Source organism: Pleurodeles waltl, chromosome 12 (assembly GCF_031143425.1).
Source record: "Pleurodeles waltl isolate 20211129_DDA chromosome 12, aPleWal1.hap1.20221129, whole genome shotgun sequence".
Lineage (NCBI taxonomy): Eukaryota > Metazoa > Chordata > Amphibia > Caudata > Salamandridae > Pleurodeles > Pleurodeles waltl.
This window is the reverse complement of record NC_090451.1, coordinates 678,744,994-678,761,287: the sequence shown is the minus strand read 5'-3', so window position 1 is coordinate 678,761,287 and position 16,294 is coordinate 678,744,994. Positions and strand designations below refer to the sequence as shown.

Genomic DNA, 16,294 nt, shown 5'->3' with positions numbered 1-16,294 from the left:
TTCACACAACTCGGTTCTGGAACACTGTAGGTGAGAACACCAAATTTATTTAAAAATACTTCCATAAGAGGTGGCTTACCGTTCTTCTAATATATTGAATTATGTCTTGTGACTGAAATGCATTAGTTAAATTCAACTCTAAATTGAATTTTCATCTCTTTCCTGGTCGTTGTGATTCTCATTTCCCTTATTCATGCATGGTATTGCTTTGAAATTCTGCAAAATACCAAGTGCTTATTTCATTATGAGATGAAGCATTCTAAAGTGAATAGGAGTCTACTCTTGTTTTTAAACTGTATTTAACATTTTCTTGAAGAAATTAAATTCTATAAGTTTGGACCAAATTTGAGGTACTGCTGAGATTTGAACTCAGGATTTCCTGTTTACAAGACAGGCGCTTTAACCACTAAGCCACAGCACCTCTTTGTCCTAAGGCGATTGAATAATTCACTTAGTTGCATTATTGGTTCTCAATGCCTTCTGTGGAGTCTTCTTTTTCTGTGTTATTACTTTAGACATAAAATAATTCCCCATCACTTAAGAAGAATACCTAAGTCTTTGTTAAAATGTACTCATAAAAGTAGATTACATTTTTGAGTGTTTCACAAATTATTATTGTAGAGGATTGCATCACTTTTCCTCTTCAACTCCATGGTTTTATTTCCTATTTATCTTCCTCTTTGATATACCCTTCATTTTACATTCACAGTCTAGCTTCTGTCATCTTGAAAATACTCTGAATTTTATTTAGTATCAAGATGAATTGTTCAATAGTAAGCTGATTCAAATTTTTCATTTTTAAATTACATAAAAGGTTCATCTAATGAAAATAATCTGTTATTTAACTATGAAAAGAGAAAGGTGCTGCTAAGAGTTGAAGTTATGATCTCCTGTTTTCCATAAAGACACTTTAACCACCTAGGCCACAGAACCTGCATCACAAACTTTACTGGATCTGATAACAGAATGGAGTGCAATAGAAATCTCGTTTTTCAATTTTCTTTTCTAAGTTGATACAACTCTGGTGTCAAACACTATGGGTGAGAAGACCACATTTATTTTAGAATACTTCCTTAATGAGTGACTTACCCTAGCTGTAGAATATAAAATTATGTGTTGTGAGTAAAATGCATTAGTTAAATTGAACTTTCAATTTGTTTGTTGTCTCTTTCCTTTTCTTTAACATTCTCTTTTCCCCTATTCTTTTATGATATTGGTTTGAAATTCTGCAAAACACAAAGTGTTTATTTCATTTGGAGATCAAGCATTCTAAAGTCAACAGAACACTACTCCTGTTTTTAAACTATATTTAATGTTTACTTGAAGAAATTGAGTTTTAAAAGTTTGAACTAATTCTAAAATGTTGCTGAAATTTGAAAACAGGACTTCCTATTTATGAGAGAGAAGCTTTGACCACTAAACAACAGCACCTACTTATCTTACAAACTACGAATAGCTGACTTTGTGGAGATGACTTGTCCTCACTGCCTTCAGTGCAGTCTTGTTTATCTGTGGTGAAATGTTGAACAGAAAAGCATTCCCCACCACTTAAGAAGAATACCTACATTTTAGTTAAAAAGTACTTAGAAAAGTGGATTACATTTTTGTGTGGTTTACACATTGTTGGACTTTTGCTTTTGCAGGGTCATCCCCAGACTTTTTTGCCTCCTGCCTCCTATTTTTTTCTGACCTGTCGCTGTTGGCTTTTCCACTCTGAGCACTTTACCACTGCTAACCAGTGCTAAAGTGCATATGCTCTCCTGTTTAAATTGTATGTAAGTGGTTCATCCATGATTGGCATATTTGAATTACTAGTAAGTCCCTAGTAATGTGCACTAGAGGTGCCAGGGCCTGTAAATCAAATGCTACTAGTGGGCCTGCAGCACTGGTTGTGCCACCCACATAAGTAGCTCTGTAATCATGTCTCAGACCTGCCACTGCAGTGTCTGTGTGTGTATTCTTACACTGTAAATTCGACTTGGCAAGTGTACCCACTTGCCAGGCCTAAACCTTCCCTTTCCTTACATGTAAGGCACCCCTAAGGTAGGCCCTAGGTAGCCCCAAGGGCAGGGTGCAGTGTATGGATAAGGTAGGACATATAGTAATGTGGTTTATATGTCCTAACAGTGAAATACTGCCAATTTCGTTTTCACTGTTGCAAGGTCTGTCTCTCTCATAGGATAATATGGGGGCTACCTTTAAATATGATTAAAGTGTAGATTCCCCTAGAGAGTAGATGGACAGGTGGAGTTTGGGATCCCTGAACTCACAATTTAAAAATACATCTTTTAGTAAAGTTGATTTTGAGATTGTGCGTTTGAAAATGCCACTTTTAGAAAGTGAGCATTTTCTTGCTTAAACCATTCTGTGACTCTGCCTTGTTTGTGGATTCCCTGTCTGGGTCAGTTTGACAGTTGGGTTGTTTTTCACCTCACACCAGACAGTGACACAAAGGGAGCTGGGGTGTGATCTGCATTTCCTGATTAGCCATCTCTGCTAGGAGGGAGGGGTGGAGTGGTCACTCTCATCTGAAAGGACTGTGCCTGCCTCTGACAATGCTGTCTCCAACCCCCTGGTGTGTGTCTGAGGCCTTGCCTGGGCAAGGCAGGATTTCACAAGAAGGTGTGAGTCCCCTTTGAAGAAAGGTGACTTCAAAGACTAAAATGGGTATAAGAAGGGCACCCAAACTTACAAACTTCAGAAACACTTCTGGAATCAAGAGGAACCTCTGCCTGGAGAAGAGCTGATCGCTGAGGAACAAGTGCTGCCCTGCCTGTGACTGTGCTTTGTGGAGCTTTCCTGCAGTGCTGCTTCTGCCTGAGTAAGAGGGCAAAGACTGGACTTTGTGTGCCTTCCATCTTGAAGAAGAAATCTCCAAGGGCTTGATGTAGAGCTTGCCTCCTGTTGTTGAAGTCTCAGGGATAGCAAAGACTTCTTCCTGCCAGCACCTGGAGTCTCTGGAGAGACCCCTACTCTGCTCTGTGGTGCCCTTCCAGTCCCTGGGACCCTGAAAGGAGAGGCTGGCAGCCTAAGGACAAAAATACACGCACCGCGCACCGTGCGGAGAAAAGATCGACGCGAATCCGATCGCGGCTGAGAAAACGACGCGATGCCGGCTCCGCAGCTGAGAAACGACGCCGCAGGAAACGCGACCGGAGAATCGACGCCCGGAGCAGGAGAAACGACGCGCAGCATCGCTGACGAAGGCTGAGAGATCGCAACCAGCGCCGCGGGACTTTCGGACCGTCGCGTGGCTGGCTTTTTCGACGCGCCTCGCCGTGCCGAGCTGTTTTCAACGCATATACCCGTGCAGGGTTATTTTCGACGCACACCGCCCGTGCGGGGTTATTTTTGCCGCAAATCAGGTACATTTTCACGCTAGCAGCGCTAGTGTGTTGTTACAACTACCTAAAGACTCTTTTTATTTTAAACCTTTAAAAAATCATAACTTGACTTGTGTATGTTGGATTTTTGTCGTTTTGGTCTTGTTTTGTCTAGATAAATATTTCCTATTTTTCTAAACTGGTGTTGTGTCATTTTGTAGTGTTTTCATTAAGTTACTGTGTGTGTTGGTACAAATACTTTACGCCCAGCACTCTGAGGTTAAGCCTACTGCTCTGCCAAGCTACCAAGGGGGTAAGCAGGGGTTAGCTGAGGGTGATTCTCTTTTATCCTAACTAGAGTGAGGGTCCTTGCTTGAACAGGGGGTAACCTGACTGTCAACCAAAGACCCCATTTCTAACACACATAATAATTGTAGAGGAATACATCAATTGCCTTCAACTCTAGGGTTTTAGTTCCTATATACCTTCCTATTTGATTTACTCTTCCTTTTGCATTCAAAGTATTGCTTCTGTTACCATGAAAATTCTCTGAATTTTGTTTAATATTAAGATGAACTGTCTATTAGTAAGATGACTCAGATTTTTCATTTTTAAATTGTGTAAGAGAACATGTCAGGAAACTGATCTGTAATTTAACAATTAAAGTATGAAGGTGCTGCTGAGATTTGAACTCAGGATCTCCTATTTACTAGACAGGCGCTTTAACCAGCTAAGCCACAGCACCTGCATGACAAAGTTCTATGAAATAGTTAGCTGAATGGAGTGAAATAGAAATCAGTTTTTTTAATTTTCTTTTCTAAGTTCACACAACTCGGTTCTGAAACACTGTAGGTGAGAACACCAAATTTATTTAAAAATACTTCCATAAGAGGTGGCTTACCGTTCTTCTAATATATTGAATTATGTCTTGTGAGTGAAATGCATTAGTTAAATTGAACTCTAAATTGAATTTTCATCTCTTTCCTGGTCGTTGTAATTCTCATTTCCCTTATTCATGCATGGTATTGCTTTGAAATTCTGAAAAATACCAACTGCTTATTTCATTATGAGATGAAGCATTCTAAAGTGAATAGGAGTCTACTCTTGTTTTTAAACTGTATTTAACATTTTCTTGAAGAAATTAAATTCTATAAGTTTGGAGCAAATTTGAGGTACTGCTGAGATTTGAACTCAGGATTTCCTGTTTGAAAGACAGGGACTTTAACCACTAAGCCACAGCACCTCTTTGACCTACAGCAATTAAATAATTCACTTAGTTGCCATTATTGGTTCTCAATGCCTTCTGTGCAGTCTTCTTTATCTGTGTTATTACGTTAGACATAAAAGAATTCCCCATCACTTAAGAAGAATACCTAAGTCTTTGTTAAAAAGTACTCATAAAAGTAGATTACATTTTTGAGTGTTTCACAAATTATTATTGTAGAGGATTGCATTACTTTTCCTCTTCCACTCCATGGTTTTATTTCCTATTTATCTTCCTCTTTGATATACCCTTCATTTTACATTCACAGTCTAGCTTCTGTCATCTTGAAAATACTCAGAATTTTATTTAGTATTAAGATGAATTATTCAATAGTAAGCTAATTATAATTTTTCATTTTGAAATTATATCAAAGGTTCATCTAATGAAAATAATCTGTTATTTAACTATAAAAAAAAGAGAAAGGTGCTGCTAAGAGTTGAAGTTAGGATCTCCTGTTTTCCATAAAGACACTTTAACCAGCTAGGCCACAGAACCTGCATGTCAAACTTTACTGGATCTGATAACAGAATGGAGTGCAATAGAAATCTTGTTTTTCAATTTTCTTTTCTAAGTTGATACAACTCTGTTGTCAAACACTATAGGTTAGAAGACCAAATTTATTTTAGAATACTTCCTTAATGAGTGACTTACCCTACCTATAGAATATAAAATTATGTGTTGTGAGTAAAATGCATTAGTTAAATTGAACTTTCAATTTGTTTGTCGTCTCTTTCCTTTTCTTTAACATTCTCTTTTCCCCTATTCTTTTATGGTATTGCTTTGAAATTCTGCAAAACACAAAGTGTTTATTTCATTTGGAGATCAAGCATTCTAAAGTCAAAAGAACACTACTCTTGTTTTTAAACTATATTTAATGTGTACTTGAAGAAATTGAGTTTTAAAAGTTTGAACTAATTCTAAAGTGTTGCTGAAATTTGAAAACAGGACTTCCTATTTATGAGAGAGAAGCTTTGACCACTAAACAACAGCACCTACTTATCTTACAAACTATGAATAGCTGACTTTGTGGAGATGACTTGTCCTCACTGCCTTCAGTGCAGTCTTGTTTATCTGTGGTGAAATGTTGAACAGAAAAGCATTCCCCACCACTTAAGAAGAATACCTACATTTTAGTTAAAAAGTACTTAGAAAAGTGGATTACATTTTTGTGTGGTTTACACATAATAATTGTAGAGGAATACATCAATTGCCTTCAACTCTAGGGTTTTAGTTCATATATACCTTCCTATTTGATTTACTCTTCCTTTTACAAAGTATTGCTTCTGTTACCATGAAAATTCTCTGAATTTTGTTTAATATTAAGATGAACTGTCTATTAGTAAGATGACTCAGATTTTTCATTTTTAAATTGTGTTAGAGAACATGTCAGGAAACTGATCTGTAATTTAACAATTAAAATATGAAGGTGCTGCTGAGATTTGAACTCAGGATCTCCTGTTTACTAGACAGGCGCTTTAACCAGCTAAGCCACAGCACCTGTGTGACAAAGTTTATTGAAATAGTTAGCTGAATGGAGTGAAATAGAAATCAGTTTTGTTTTTTTAATTTTCTTTTCTAAGTTCACACAACTCGGTTCTGGAACACTGTAGGTGAGAACACCAAATTTATTTAAAAATACTTCCATAAGAGGTGGCTTACCGTTCTTCTAATATATTGAATTATGTCTTGTGAGTGAAATGCATTAGTTAAATTCAACTCTAAATTGAATTTTCATCTCTTTCCTGGTCGTTGTGATTCTCATTTCCCTTATTCATGCATGGTATTGCTTTGAAATTCTGCAAAATACCAAGTGCTTATTTCATTATGAGATGAAGCATTCTAAAGTGAATAGGAGTCTACTCTTGTTTTTAAACTGTATTTAACATTTTCTTGAAGAAATTAAATTCTATAAGTTTGGACCAAATTTGAGGTACTGCGGAGATTTGAACTCAGGATTTCCTGTTTACAAGACAGGCGCTTTAACCACTAAGCCACAGCACCTCTTTGTCCTAAGGCGATTGAATAATTCACTTAGTTGCATTATTGGTTCTCAATGCCTTCTGTGGAGTCTTCTTTTTCTGTGTTATTACTTTAGACATAAAATAATTCCCCATCACTTAAGAAGAATACCTAAGTCTTTGTTAAAATGTACTCATAAAAGTAGATTACATTTTTGAGTGTTTCACAAATTATTATTGTAGAGGATTGCATCACTTTTCCTCTTCAACTCCATGGTTTGATTTCCTATTTATCTTCCTCTTTGATATACCCTTCATTTTACATTCACAGTCTAGCTTCTGTCATCTTGAAAATACTCTGAATTTTATTTAGTATCAAGATGAATTGTTCAATAGTAAGCTGATTCAAATTTTTCATTTTTAAATTATATCAAAGGTTCATCTAATGAAAATAATCTGTTATTTAACTATGAAAAGAGAAAGGTGCTGCTAAGAGTTGAAGTTATGATCTCCTGTTTTCCATGAAGACACTTTAACCACCTAGGCCACAGAACCTGCATCACAAACTTTACTGGATCTGATAACAGAATGGAGTGCAATAGAAATCTCGTTTTTCAATTTTCTTTTCTAAGTTGATACAACTCTGTTGTCAAACACTATGGGTGAGAAGACCACATTTATTTTAGAATACTTCCTTAATGAGTGACTTACCCTAGCTATAGAATATAAAATTATGTGTTGTGAGTAAAATGCATTAGTTAAATTGAACTTTCAATTTGTTTGTTGTCTCTTTCCTTTTCTTTAACATTCTCTTTTCCCCTATTCTTTTATGATATTGGTTTGAAATTCTGCAAAACACAAAGTGTTTATTTCATTTGGAGATCAAGCATTCTAAAGTCAACAGAACACTACTCTTGTTTTTAAACTATATTTAATGTTTACTTGAAGAAATTGAGTTTTAAAAGTTTGAACTAATTCTAAAATGTTGCTGAAATTTGAAAACAGGACTTCCTATTTATGAGAGAGAAGCTTTGACCACTAAACAACAGCACCTACTTATCTTACAAACTACGAATAGCTGACTTTGTGGAGGTGACTTGTCCTCACTGCCTTCAGTGCAGTCTTGTTTATCTGTGGTGAAATGTTGAACAGAAAAGCATTCCCCACCACTTAAGAAGAATACCTACATTTTAGTTAAAAAGTACTTAGAAAAGTGGATTACATTTTTGTGTGGTTTACACATAATAATTGTAGAGGAATACATCAATTGCCTTCAACTCTAGGGTTTTAGTTCCTATATACCTTCCTATTTGATTTACTCTTCCTTTTACATTCAAAGTATTGCTTCTGTTACCATGAAAATTCTCTGAATTTTGTTTAATATTAAGATGAACTGTCTATTAGTAAGATGACTCAGATTTTTCATTTTTAAATTGTGTAAGAGAACATGTCAGGAAACTGATCTGTAATTTAACAATTAAAGTATGAAGGTGCTGCTGAGATTTGAACTCAGGATCTCCTATTTACTAGACAGGCGCTTTAACCAGCTAAGCCACAGCACCTGCATGACAAAGCTCTATGAAATAGTTAGCTGAATGGAGTGAAATAGAAATCAGTTTTGTTTTTTTAATTTTCTTTTCTAAGTTCACACAACTCGGTTCTGAAACACTGTAGGTGAGAACACCAAATTTATTTAAAAATACTTCCATAAGAGGTGGCTTACCGTTCTTCTAATATATTGAATTATGTCTTGTGAGTGAAATGCATTAGTTAAATTGAACTCTAAATTGAATTTTCATCTCTTTCCTGGTCGTTGTAATTCTCATTTCCCTTATTCATGCATGGTATTGCTTTGAAATTCTGAAAAATACCAAGTGCTTATTTCATTATGAGATGAAGCATTCTAAAGTGAATAGGAGTCTACTCTTGTTTTTAAACTGTATTTAACATTTTCTTGAAGAAATTAAATTCTATAAGTTTGGAGCAAATTTGAGGTACTGCTGAGATTTGAACTCAGGATTTCCTGTTTAAGAGACAGGGACTTTAACCACTAAGCCACAGCACCTCTTTGACCTACAGCAATTAAATAATTCACTTAGTTGCCATTATTGGTTCTCAATGCCTTCTGTGCAGTCTTCTTTATCTGTGTTATTACGTTAGACATAAAAGAATTCCCCATCACTTAAGAAGAATACCTAAGTCTTTGTTAAAAAGTACTCATAAAAGTAGATTACATTTTTGAGTGTTTCACAAATTATTATTGTAGAGGATTGCATCACTTTTCCTCTTCAACTCCATGGTTTTATTTCCTATTTATCTTCCTCTTTGATATACCCTTCCTTTTACATTCACAGTCTAGCTTCTGTCATCTTGAAAATACTCTGAATTTTATTTAGTATTAAGATGAATTGTTCAATAGTAAGCTAATTCTAATTTTTCATTTTGAAATAATATCAAAGGTTCATCTAATGAAAATAATCTGTTATTTAACTATAAAAAAAAGAGAAAGGTGCTGCTAAGAGTTGAAGTTAGGATCTCCTGTTTTCCATAAAGACACTTTAACCAGCTAGGCCACAGAACCTGCATGTCAAACTTTACTGGATCTGATAACAGAATGGAGTGCAATAGAAATCTTGTTTTTCAATTTTCTTTTCTAAGTTGATACAACTCTGTTGTCAAACACTATAGGTTAGAAGACCAAATTTATTTTAGAATACTTCCTTAATGAGTGACTTACCCTACCTATAGAATATAAAATTATGTGTTGTGAGTAAAATGCATTAGTTAAATTGAACTTTCAATTTGTTTGTCGTCTCTTTCCTTTTCTTTAACATTCTCTTTTCCCCTATTCTTTTATGGTATTGCTTTGAAATTCTGCAAAACACAAAGTGTTTATTTCATTTGGAGATCAAGCATTCTAAAGTCAAAAGAACACTACTCTTGTTTTTAAACTATATTTAATGTGTACTTGAAGAAATTGAGTTTTAAAAGTTTGAACTAATTCTAAAGTGTTGCTGAAATTTGAAAACAGGACTTCCTATTTATGAGAGAGAAGCTTTGACCACTAAACAACAGCACCTACTTATCTTACAAACTATGAATAGCTGACTTTGTGGAGATGACTTGTCCTCACTGCCTTCAGTGCAGTCTTGTTTATCTGTGGTGAAATGTTGAACAGAAAAGCATTCCCCACCACTTAAGAAGAATACCTACATTTTAGTTAAAAAGTACTTAGAAAAGTGGATTACATTTTTGTGTGGTTTACACATAATAATTGTAGAGGAATACATCAATTGCCTTCAACTCTAGGGTTTTAGTTCCTATATACCTTCCTATTTGATTTACTCTTCCTTTTACATTCAAAGTATTGCTTCTGTTACCATGAAAATTCTCTGAATTTTGTTTAATATTAAGATGAACTGTCTATTAGTAAGATGACTCAGATTTTTCATTTTTAAATTGTGTAAGTGAACATGTCAGGAAACTGATCTGTAATTTAACAATTAAAATATGAAGGTGCTGCTGAGATTTGAACTCAGGATCTCCTGTTTACTAGACAGGTGCTTTAACCAGCTAAGCCACAGCACCTGCATGACAAAGTTCTATGAAATAGTTAGCTGAATGGAGTGAAATAGAAATCAGTTTTGTTTTTTTAGTTTTCTTTTCTAAGTTCACACAACTCTGTTCTTAAACACTGTAGGTGAGAACACCAAATTTATTTAAAAATACTTCCATAAGAGGTGGCTTACCGTTCTTCTAGAATATTGAATTATGTCTTGTGAGTGAAATGCATTAGTTAAATTCAACTCTAAATTGAATTTTCATCTCTTTCCTGGTCGTTGTAATTCTCATTTCCCTTATTCATGCATTGTATTGCTTTGAAATTCTGCAAATACCAAGTGCTTATTTCATTATGAGATGAAGCATTCTAAAGTGAATAGGAGTCTACTCTTGTTTTTAAACTGTATTTAACATTTTCTTGAAGAAATTAAATTCTATAAGTTTGGAGCAAATTTGAGGTACTGCTGAGATTTGAAATCAGGATTTCTTGTTTACGAGACAGGCGCTTTAACCACTAAGCCACAGCACCTCTTTGCCCTACGGCAATTGAATAATTCACTTAGTTGCTATTATTGGTTCTCAATGCCTTCTGTGCAGTCTTCTTTATCTGTGTTATTACGTTAGACATAAAAGAATTCCCCATCACTTAAGAAGAATACCTAAGTCTTTGTTAAAAAGTACTCATAAAAGTAGATTACATTTTTGAGTGTTTCACAAATTATTATTGTAGAGGATTGCATCACTTTTCCTCTTCAACTCCATGGTTTTATTTCCTATTTATCTTCCTCTTTGATATACCCTTCATTTTACATTCACAGTCTAGCTTCTGTCATCTTGAAAATACTCTGAATTGTATTTAGTATTAAGATGAATTGTTCAATAGTAAGCTAATTCTAATTTTTCATTTTGAAATTATATCAAAGGTTCATCTAATGAAAATAATCTGTTATTTAACTATGAAAAGAAAAAAGGTGCTGCTAAGAGTTGAAGTTAGGATCTCCTGTTTTCCATAAAGACACTTTAACCACCTAGGCCACAGAACCTGCATGACAAACTTTACTGGATCTGATAACAGAATGGAGTGCAATAGAAATCTCGTTTTTCAATTTTCTTTTCTAAGTTGATACAACTCTGTTGTCAAACACTATAGGTGAGAAGACCTCATTTATTTTAAAATACTTCCTTAATGAGTGACTTACCCTACCTATAGAATATTGAATTATGTGTTGTGAGTAAAATGCATTAGTTAAATTGAACTTTCAATTTGTTTGTCGTCTCTTTCCTTTTCTTTAACATTCTCTTTTCCCCTATTCATTTATGGTATTGCTTTGAAATTCTGCAAAACACAAAGTGTTTATTTCATTTGGTGATCAAGCATTCTAAAGTCAACAGAACACTACTCTTGTTTTTAAACTATATTTAATGTTTACTTGAAGAAATTGAGTTTTAAAAGTTTGAACTAATTCTAAAGTGTTGCTGAAATTTGAAAACAGGACTTCCTATTTATGAGAGAGAAGCTTTGACCACTAAACAACAGCACCTACTTATCTTACAAAATATGAATAGCTGACTTTGTGGAGATGACTTGTCCTCACTGCCTTCAGTGCAGTCTTGTTTATCTGTGGTGAAATGTTGAACAGAAAAGCATTCCCCACCACTTAAGAAGAATACCTACATTTTAGTTAAAAAGTGCTTGGAAAAGTGGATTAAATTTTTGAGTGGTTTACACATAATAATTGTAGAAGAATACATAAATTGCCTTCAACTCTAGGGTTTTAGTTCATATATACCTTCCTATTTGATTTACTCTTCCTTTTACATTCAAAGTATTGCTTCTGTTACCATGAAAATTCTCTGAATTTTGTTTAATATTAAGATGAACTGTCTATTAGTAAGATGACTCAGATTTTTCATTTTTAAATTGTGTTAGAGAACATGTCAGGAAACTGATCTGTAATTTAACAATTAAAATATGAAGGTGCTGCTGAGATTTGAACTCAGGATCTCCTGTTTACTAGACAGGCGCTTTAACCAGCTAAGCCACAGCACCTGTGTGACAAAGTTTATTGAAATAGTTAGCTGAATGGAGTGAAATAGAAATCAGTTTTGTTTTTTTAATTTTCTTATCTAAGTTCACACAACTCGGTTCTGGAACACTGTAGGTGAGAACACCAAATTTATTTAAAAATACTTCCATAAGAGGTGGCTTACCGTTCTTCTAATATATTGAATTATGTCTTGTGAGTGAAATGCATTAGTTAAATTCAAGTCTAAATTGAATTTTCATCTCTTTCCTGGTCGTTGTGATTCTCATTTCCCTTATTCATGCATGGTATTGCTTTGAAATTCTGCAAAATACCAAGTGCTTATTTCATTATGAGATGAAGCATTCTAAAGTGAATAGGAGTCTACTCTTGTTTTTAAACTGTATTTAACATTTTCTTGAAGAAATTAAATTCTATAAGTTTGGACCAAATTTGAGGTACTGCTGAGATTTGAACTCAGGATTTCTTGTTTACAAGACAGGCGCTTTAACCACTAAGCCACAGCACCTCTTTGTCCTAAGGCGATTGAATAATTCACTTAGTTGCATTATTGGTTCTCAATGCCTTCTGTGGAGTCTTCTTTTTCTGTGTTATTACTTTAGACATAAAATAATTCCCAATCACTTAAGAAGAATACCTAAGTCTTTGTTAAAATGTACTCATAAAAGTAGATTACATTTTTGAGTGTTTCACAAATTATTATTGTAGAGGATTGCATCACTTTTCCTCTTCAACTCCATGGTTTGATTTCCTATTTATCTTCCTCTTTGATATACCCTTCATTTTACATTCACAGTCTAGCTTCTGTCATCTTGAAAATACTCTGAATTTTATTTAGTATCAAGATGAATTGTTCAATAGTAAGCTGATTCAAATTTTTCATTTTTAAATTATATCAAAGGTTCATCTAATGAAAATAATCTGTTATTTAACTATGAAAAGAGAAAGGTGCTGCTAAGAGTTGAAGTTATGATCTCCTGTTTTCCATAAAGACACTTTAACCACCTAGGCCACAGAACCTGCATCACAAACTTTACTGGATCTGATAACAGAATGGAGTGCAATAGAAATCTCGTTTTTCAATTTTCTTTTCTACGTTGATACAACTCTGTTGTCAAACACTATGGGTGAGAAGACCAAATTTATTTTAGAATACTTCATTAATGAGTGACTTACCCTAGCTATAGAATATAAAATTATGTGTTGTGAGTAAAATGCATTAGTTAAATTGAACTTTCAATTTGTTTGTTGTCTCTTTCCTTTTCTTTAACATTCTCTTTTCCCCTATTCTTTTATGATATTGGTTTGAAATTCTGCAAAACACAAAGTGTTTATTTCATTTGGAGATCAAGCATTCTAAAGTCAACAGAACACTACTCTTGTTTTTAAACTATATTTAATGTTTACTTGAAGAAATTGAGTTTTAAAAGTTTGAACTAATTCTAAAGTGTTGCTGAAATTTGAAAACAGGACTTCCTATTTATGAGAGAGAAGCTTTGACCACTAAACAACAGCACCTACTTATCTTTCAAACTATGAATAGCTGACTTTGTGGAGATGACTTGTCCTCACTGCCTTCAGTGCAGTCTTGTTTATCTGTGGTGAAATGTTGAACAGAAAAGCATTCCCCACCACTTAAGAAGAATACCTACATTTTAGTTAAAAAGTACTTAGAAAAGTGGATTACATTTTTGTGTGGTTTACACATAATAATTGTAGAGGAATACATCAATTGCCTTCAACTCTAGGGTTTTAGTTCATATATACCTTCCTATTTGATTTACTCTTCCTTTTACATTCAAAGTATTGCTTCTGTTACCATGAAAATTCTCTGAATTTTGTTTAATATTAAGATGAACTGTCTATTAGTAAGATGACTCAGATTTTTCATTTTTAAATTGTGTAAGAGAACATGTCAGGAAACTGATCTGTAATTTAACAATTAAAGTATGAAGGTGCTGCTGAGATTTGAACTCAGGATCTCCTATTTACTAGACAGGCGCTTTAACCAGCTAAGCCACAGCACCTGCATGACAAAGTTCTATGAAATAGTTAGCTGAATGGAGTGAAATAGAAATCAGTTTTGTTTTTTTAATTTTCTTTTCTAAGTTCACACAACTCGGTTCTGAAACACTGTAGGTGAGAACACCAAATTTATTTAAAAATACTTCCATAAGAGGTGGCTTACCGTTCTTCTAATATATTGAATTATGTCTTGTGAGTGAAATGCATTAGTTAAATTCAACTCTAAATTGAATTTTCATCTCTTTCCTGGTCGTTGTAATTCTCATTTCCCTTATTCATGCATGGTATTGCTTTGAAATTCTGAAAAATACCAAGTGCTTATTTCATTATGAGATGAAGCATTCTAAAGTGAATAGGAGTCTACTCTTGTTTTTAAACTGTATTTAACATTTTCTTGAAGAAATTAAATTCTATAAGTTTGGAGCAAATTTGAGGTACTGCTGAGATTTGAACTCAGGATTTCCTGTTTAAGAGATAGGGACTTTAACCACTAAGCCACAGCACCTCTTTGACCTACAGCAATTAAATAATTCACTTAGTTGCCATTATTGGTTCTCAATGCCTTCTGTGCAGTCTTCTTTATCTGTGTTATTACGTTAGACATAAAAGAATTCCCCATCACTTAAGAAGAATACCTAAGTCTTTGTTAAAAAGTACTCATAAAAGTAGATTACATTTTTGAGTGTTTCACAAATTATTATTGTAGAGGATTGCATCACTTTTCCTCTTCAACTCCATGGTTTTATTTCCTATTTATCTTCCTCTTTGATATACCCTTCATTTTACATTCACAGTCTAGCTTCTGTCATCTTGAAAATACTCAGAATTTTATTTAGTATTAAGATGAATTATTCAATAGTAAGCTAATTATAATTTTTCATTTTGAAATTATATCAAAGGTTCATCTAATGAAAATAATCTGTTATTTAACTATAAAAAAAAGAGAAAGGTGCTGCTAAGAGTTGAAGTTAGGATCTCCTGTTTTCCATAAAGACACTTTAACCAGCTAGGCCACAGAACCTGCATGTCAAACTTTACTGGATCTGATAACAGAATGGAGTGCAATAGAAATCTTGTTTTTCAATTTTCTTTTCTAAGTTGATACAACTCTGTTGTCAAACACTATAGGTTAGAAGACCAAATTTATTTTAGAATACTTCCTTAATGAGTGACTTACCCTACCTATAGAATATAAAATTATGTGTTGTGAGTAAAATGCATTAGTTAAATTGAACTTTCAATTTGTTTGTCGTCTCTTTCCTTTTCTTTAACATTCTCTTTTCCCCTATTCTTTTATGGTATTGCTTTGAAATTCTGCAAAACACAAAGTGTTTATTTCATTTGGAGATCAAGCATTCTAAAGTCAAAAGAACACTACTCTTGTTTTTAAACTATATTTAATGTGTACTTGAAGAAATTGAGTTTTAAAAGTTTGAACTAATTCTAAAGTGTTGCTGAAATTTGAAAACAGGACTTCCTATTTATGAGAGAGAAGCTTTGACCACTAAACAACAGCACCTACTTATCTTACAAACTATGAATAGCTGACTTTGTGGAGATGACTTGTCCTCACTGCCTTCAGTGCAGTCTTGTTTATCTGTGGTGAAATGTTGAACAGAAAAGCATTCCCCACCACTTAAGAAGAATACCTACATTTTAGTTAAAAAGTACTTAGAAAAGTGGATTACATTTTTGTGTGGTTTACACATAATAATTGTAGAGGAATACATCAATTGCCTTCAACTCTAGGGTTTTAGTTCATATATACCTTCCTATTTGATTTACTCTTCCTTTTACAAAGTATTGCTTCTGTTACCATGAAAATTCTCTGAATTTTGTTTAATATTAAGATGAACTGTCTATTAGTAAGATGACTCAGATTTTTCATTTTTAAATTGTGTTAGAGAACATGTCAGGAAACTGATCTGTAATTTAACAATTAAAATATGAAGGTGCTGCTGAGATTTGAACTCAGGATCTCCTGTTTACTAGACAGGCGCTTTAACCAGCTAAGCCACAGCACCTGTGTGACAAAGTTTATTGACATAGTTAGCTGAATGGAGTGAAATAGAAATCAGTTTTGTTTTTTTAATTTTCTTTTCTAAGTTCACACAACTC

At 33.8% G+C, this 16,294-nt stretch overlaps 11 non-coding genes across 11 annotated transcripts; all 11 read right to left on the bottom strand.

Annotated features, from left to right (window-relative positions):
• Window positions 1-348: 348 nt before the first annotated feature.
• On the bottom strand, window positions 349-421 carry TRNAT-UGU (transfer RNA threonine (anticodon UGU)). Its single transcript has one exon. It is a non-coding gene; the product is annotated as a tRNA-Thr (tRNA).
• A 3,573-nt stretch (window positions 422-3,994) lies between these two features.
• TRNAT-AGU (transfer RNA threonine (anticodon AGU)) lies at window positions 3,995-4,068 on the bottom strand. The gene has a single exon. It is a non-coding gene; the product is annotated as a tRNA-Thr (tRNA).
• Window positions 4,069-4,493: 425 nt separating this feature from the next.
• TRNAE-UUC (transfer RNA glutamic acid (anticodon UUC)) lies at window positions 4,494-4,566 on the bottom strand. Its single transcript has one exon. It is a non-coding gene; the product is annotated as a tRNA-Glu (tRNA).
• Window positions 4,567-6,011: 1,445 nt separating this feature from the next.
• On the bottom strand, window positions 6,012-6,085 carry TRNAT-AGU (transfer RNA threonine (anticodon AGU)). The gene has a single exon. It is a non-coding gene; the product is annotated as a tRNA-Thr (tRNA).
• A 430-nt stretch (window positions 6,086-6,515) lies between these two features.
• TRNAT-UGU (transfer RNA threonine (anticodon UGU)) lies at window positions 6,516-6,588 on the bottom strand. The gene has a single exon. It is a non-coding gene; the product is annotated as a tRNA-Thr (tRNA).
• Window positions 6,589-8,033: 1,445 nt separating this feature from the next.
• TRNAT-AGU (transfer RNA threonine (anticodon AGU)) lies at window positions 8,034-8,107 on the bottom strand. The gene has a single exon. It is a non-coding gene; the product is annotated as a tRNA-Thr (tRNA).
• A 1,952-nt stretch (window positions 8,108-10,059) lies between these two features.
• Window positions 10,060-10,133, bottom strand: TRNAT-AGU (transfer RNA threonine (anticodon AGU)). Its single transcript has one exon. It is a non-coding gene; the product is annotated as a tRNA-Thr (tRNA).
• Window positions 10,134-12,082: 1,949 nt separating this feature from the next.
• Window positions 12,083-12,156, bottom strand: TRNAT-AGU (transfer RNA threonine (anticodon AGU)). The gene has a single exon. It is a non-coding gene; the product is annotated as a tRNA-Thr (tRNA).
• A 430-nt stretch (window positions 12,157-12,586) lies between these two features.
• TRNAT-UGU (transfer RNA threonine (anticodon UGU)) lies at window positions 12,587-12,659 on the bottom strand. The gene has a single exon. It is a non-coding gene; the product is annotated as a tRNA-Thr (tRNA).
• Window positions 12,660-14,104: 1,445 nt separating this feature from the next.
• Window positions 14,105-14,178, bottom strand: TRNAT-AGU (transfer RNA threonine (anticodon AGU)). The gene has a single exon. It is a non-coding gene; the product is annotated as a tRNA-Thr (tRNA).
• Window positions 14,179-16,126: 1,948 nt separating this feature from the next.
• On the bottom strand, window positions 16,127-16,200 carry TRNAT-AGU (transfer RNA threonine (anticodon AGU)). Its single transcript has one exon. It is a non-coding gene; the product is annotated as a tRNA-Thr (tRNA).
• Window positions 16,201-16,294: the final 94 nt, after the last annotated feature.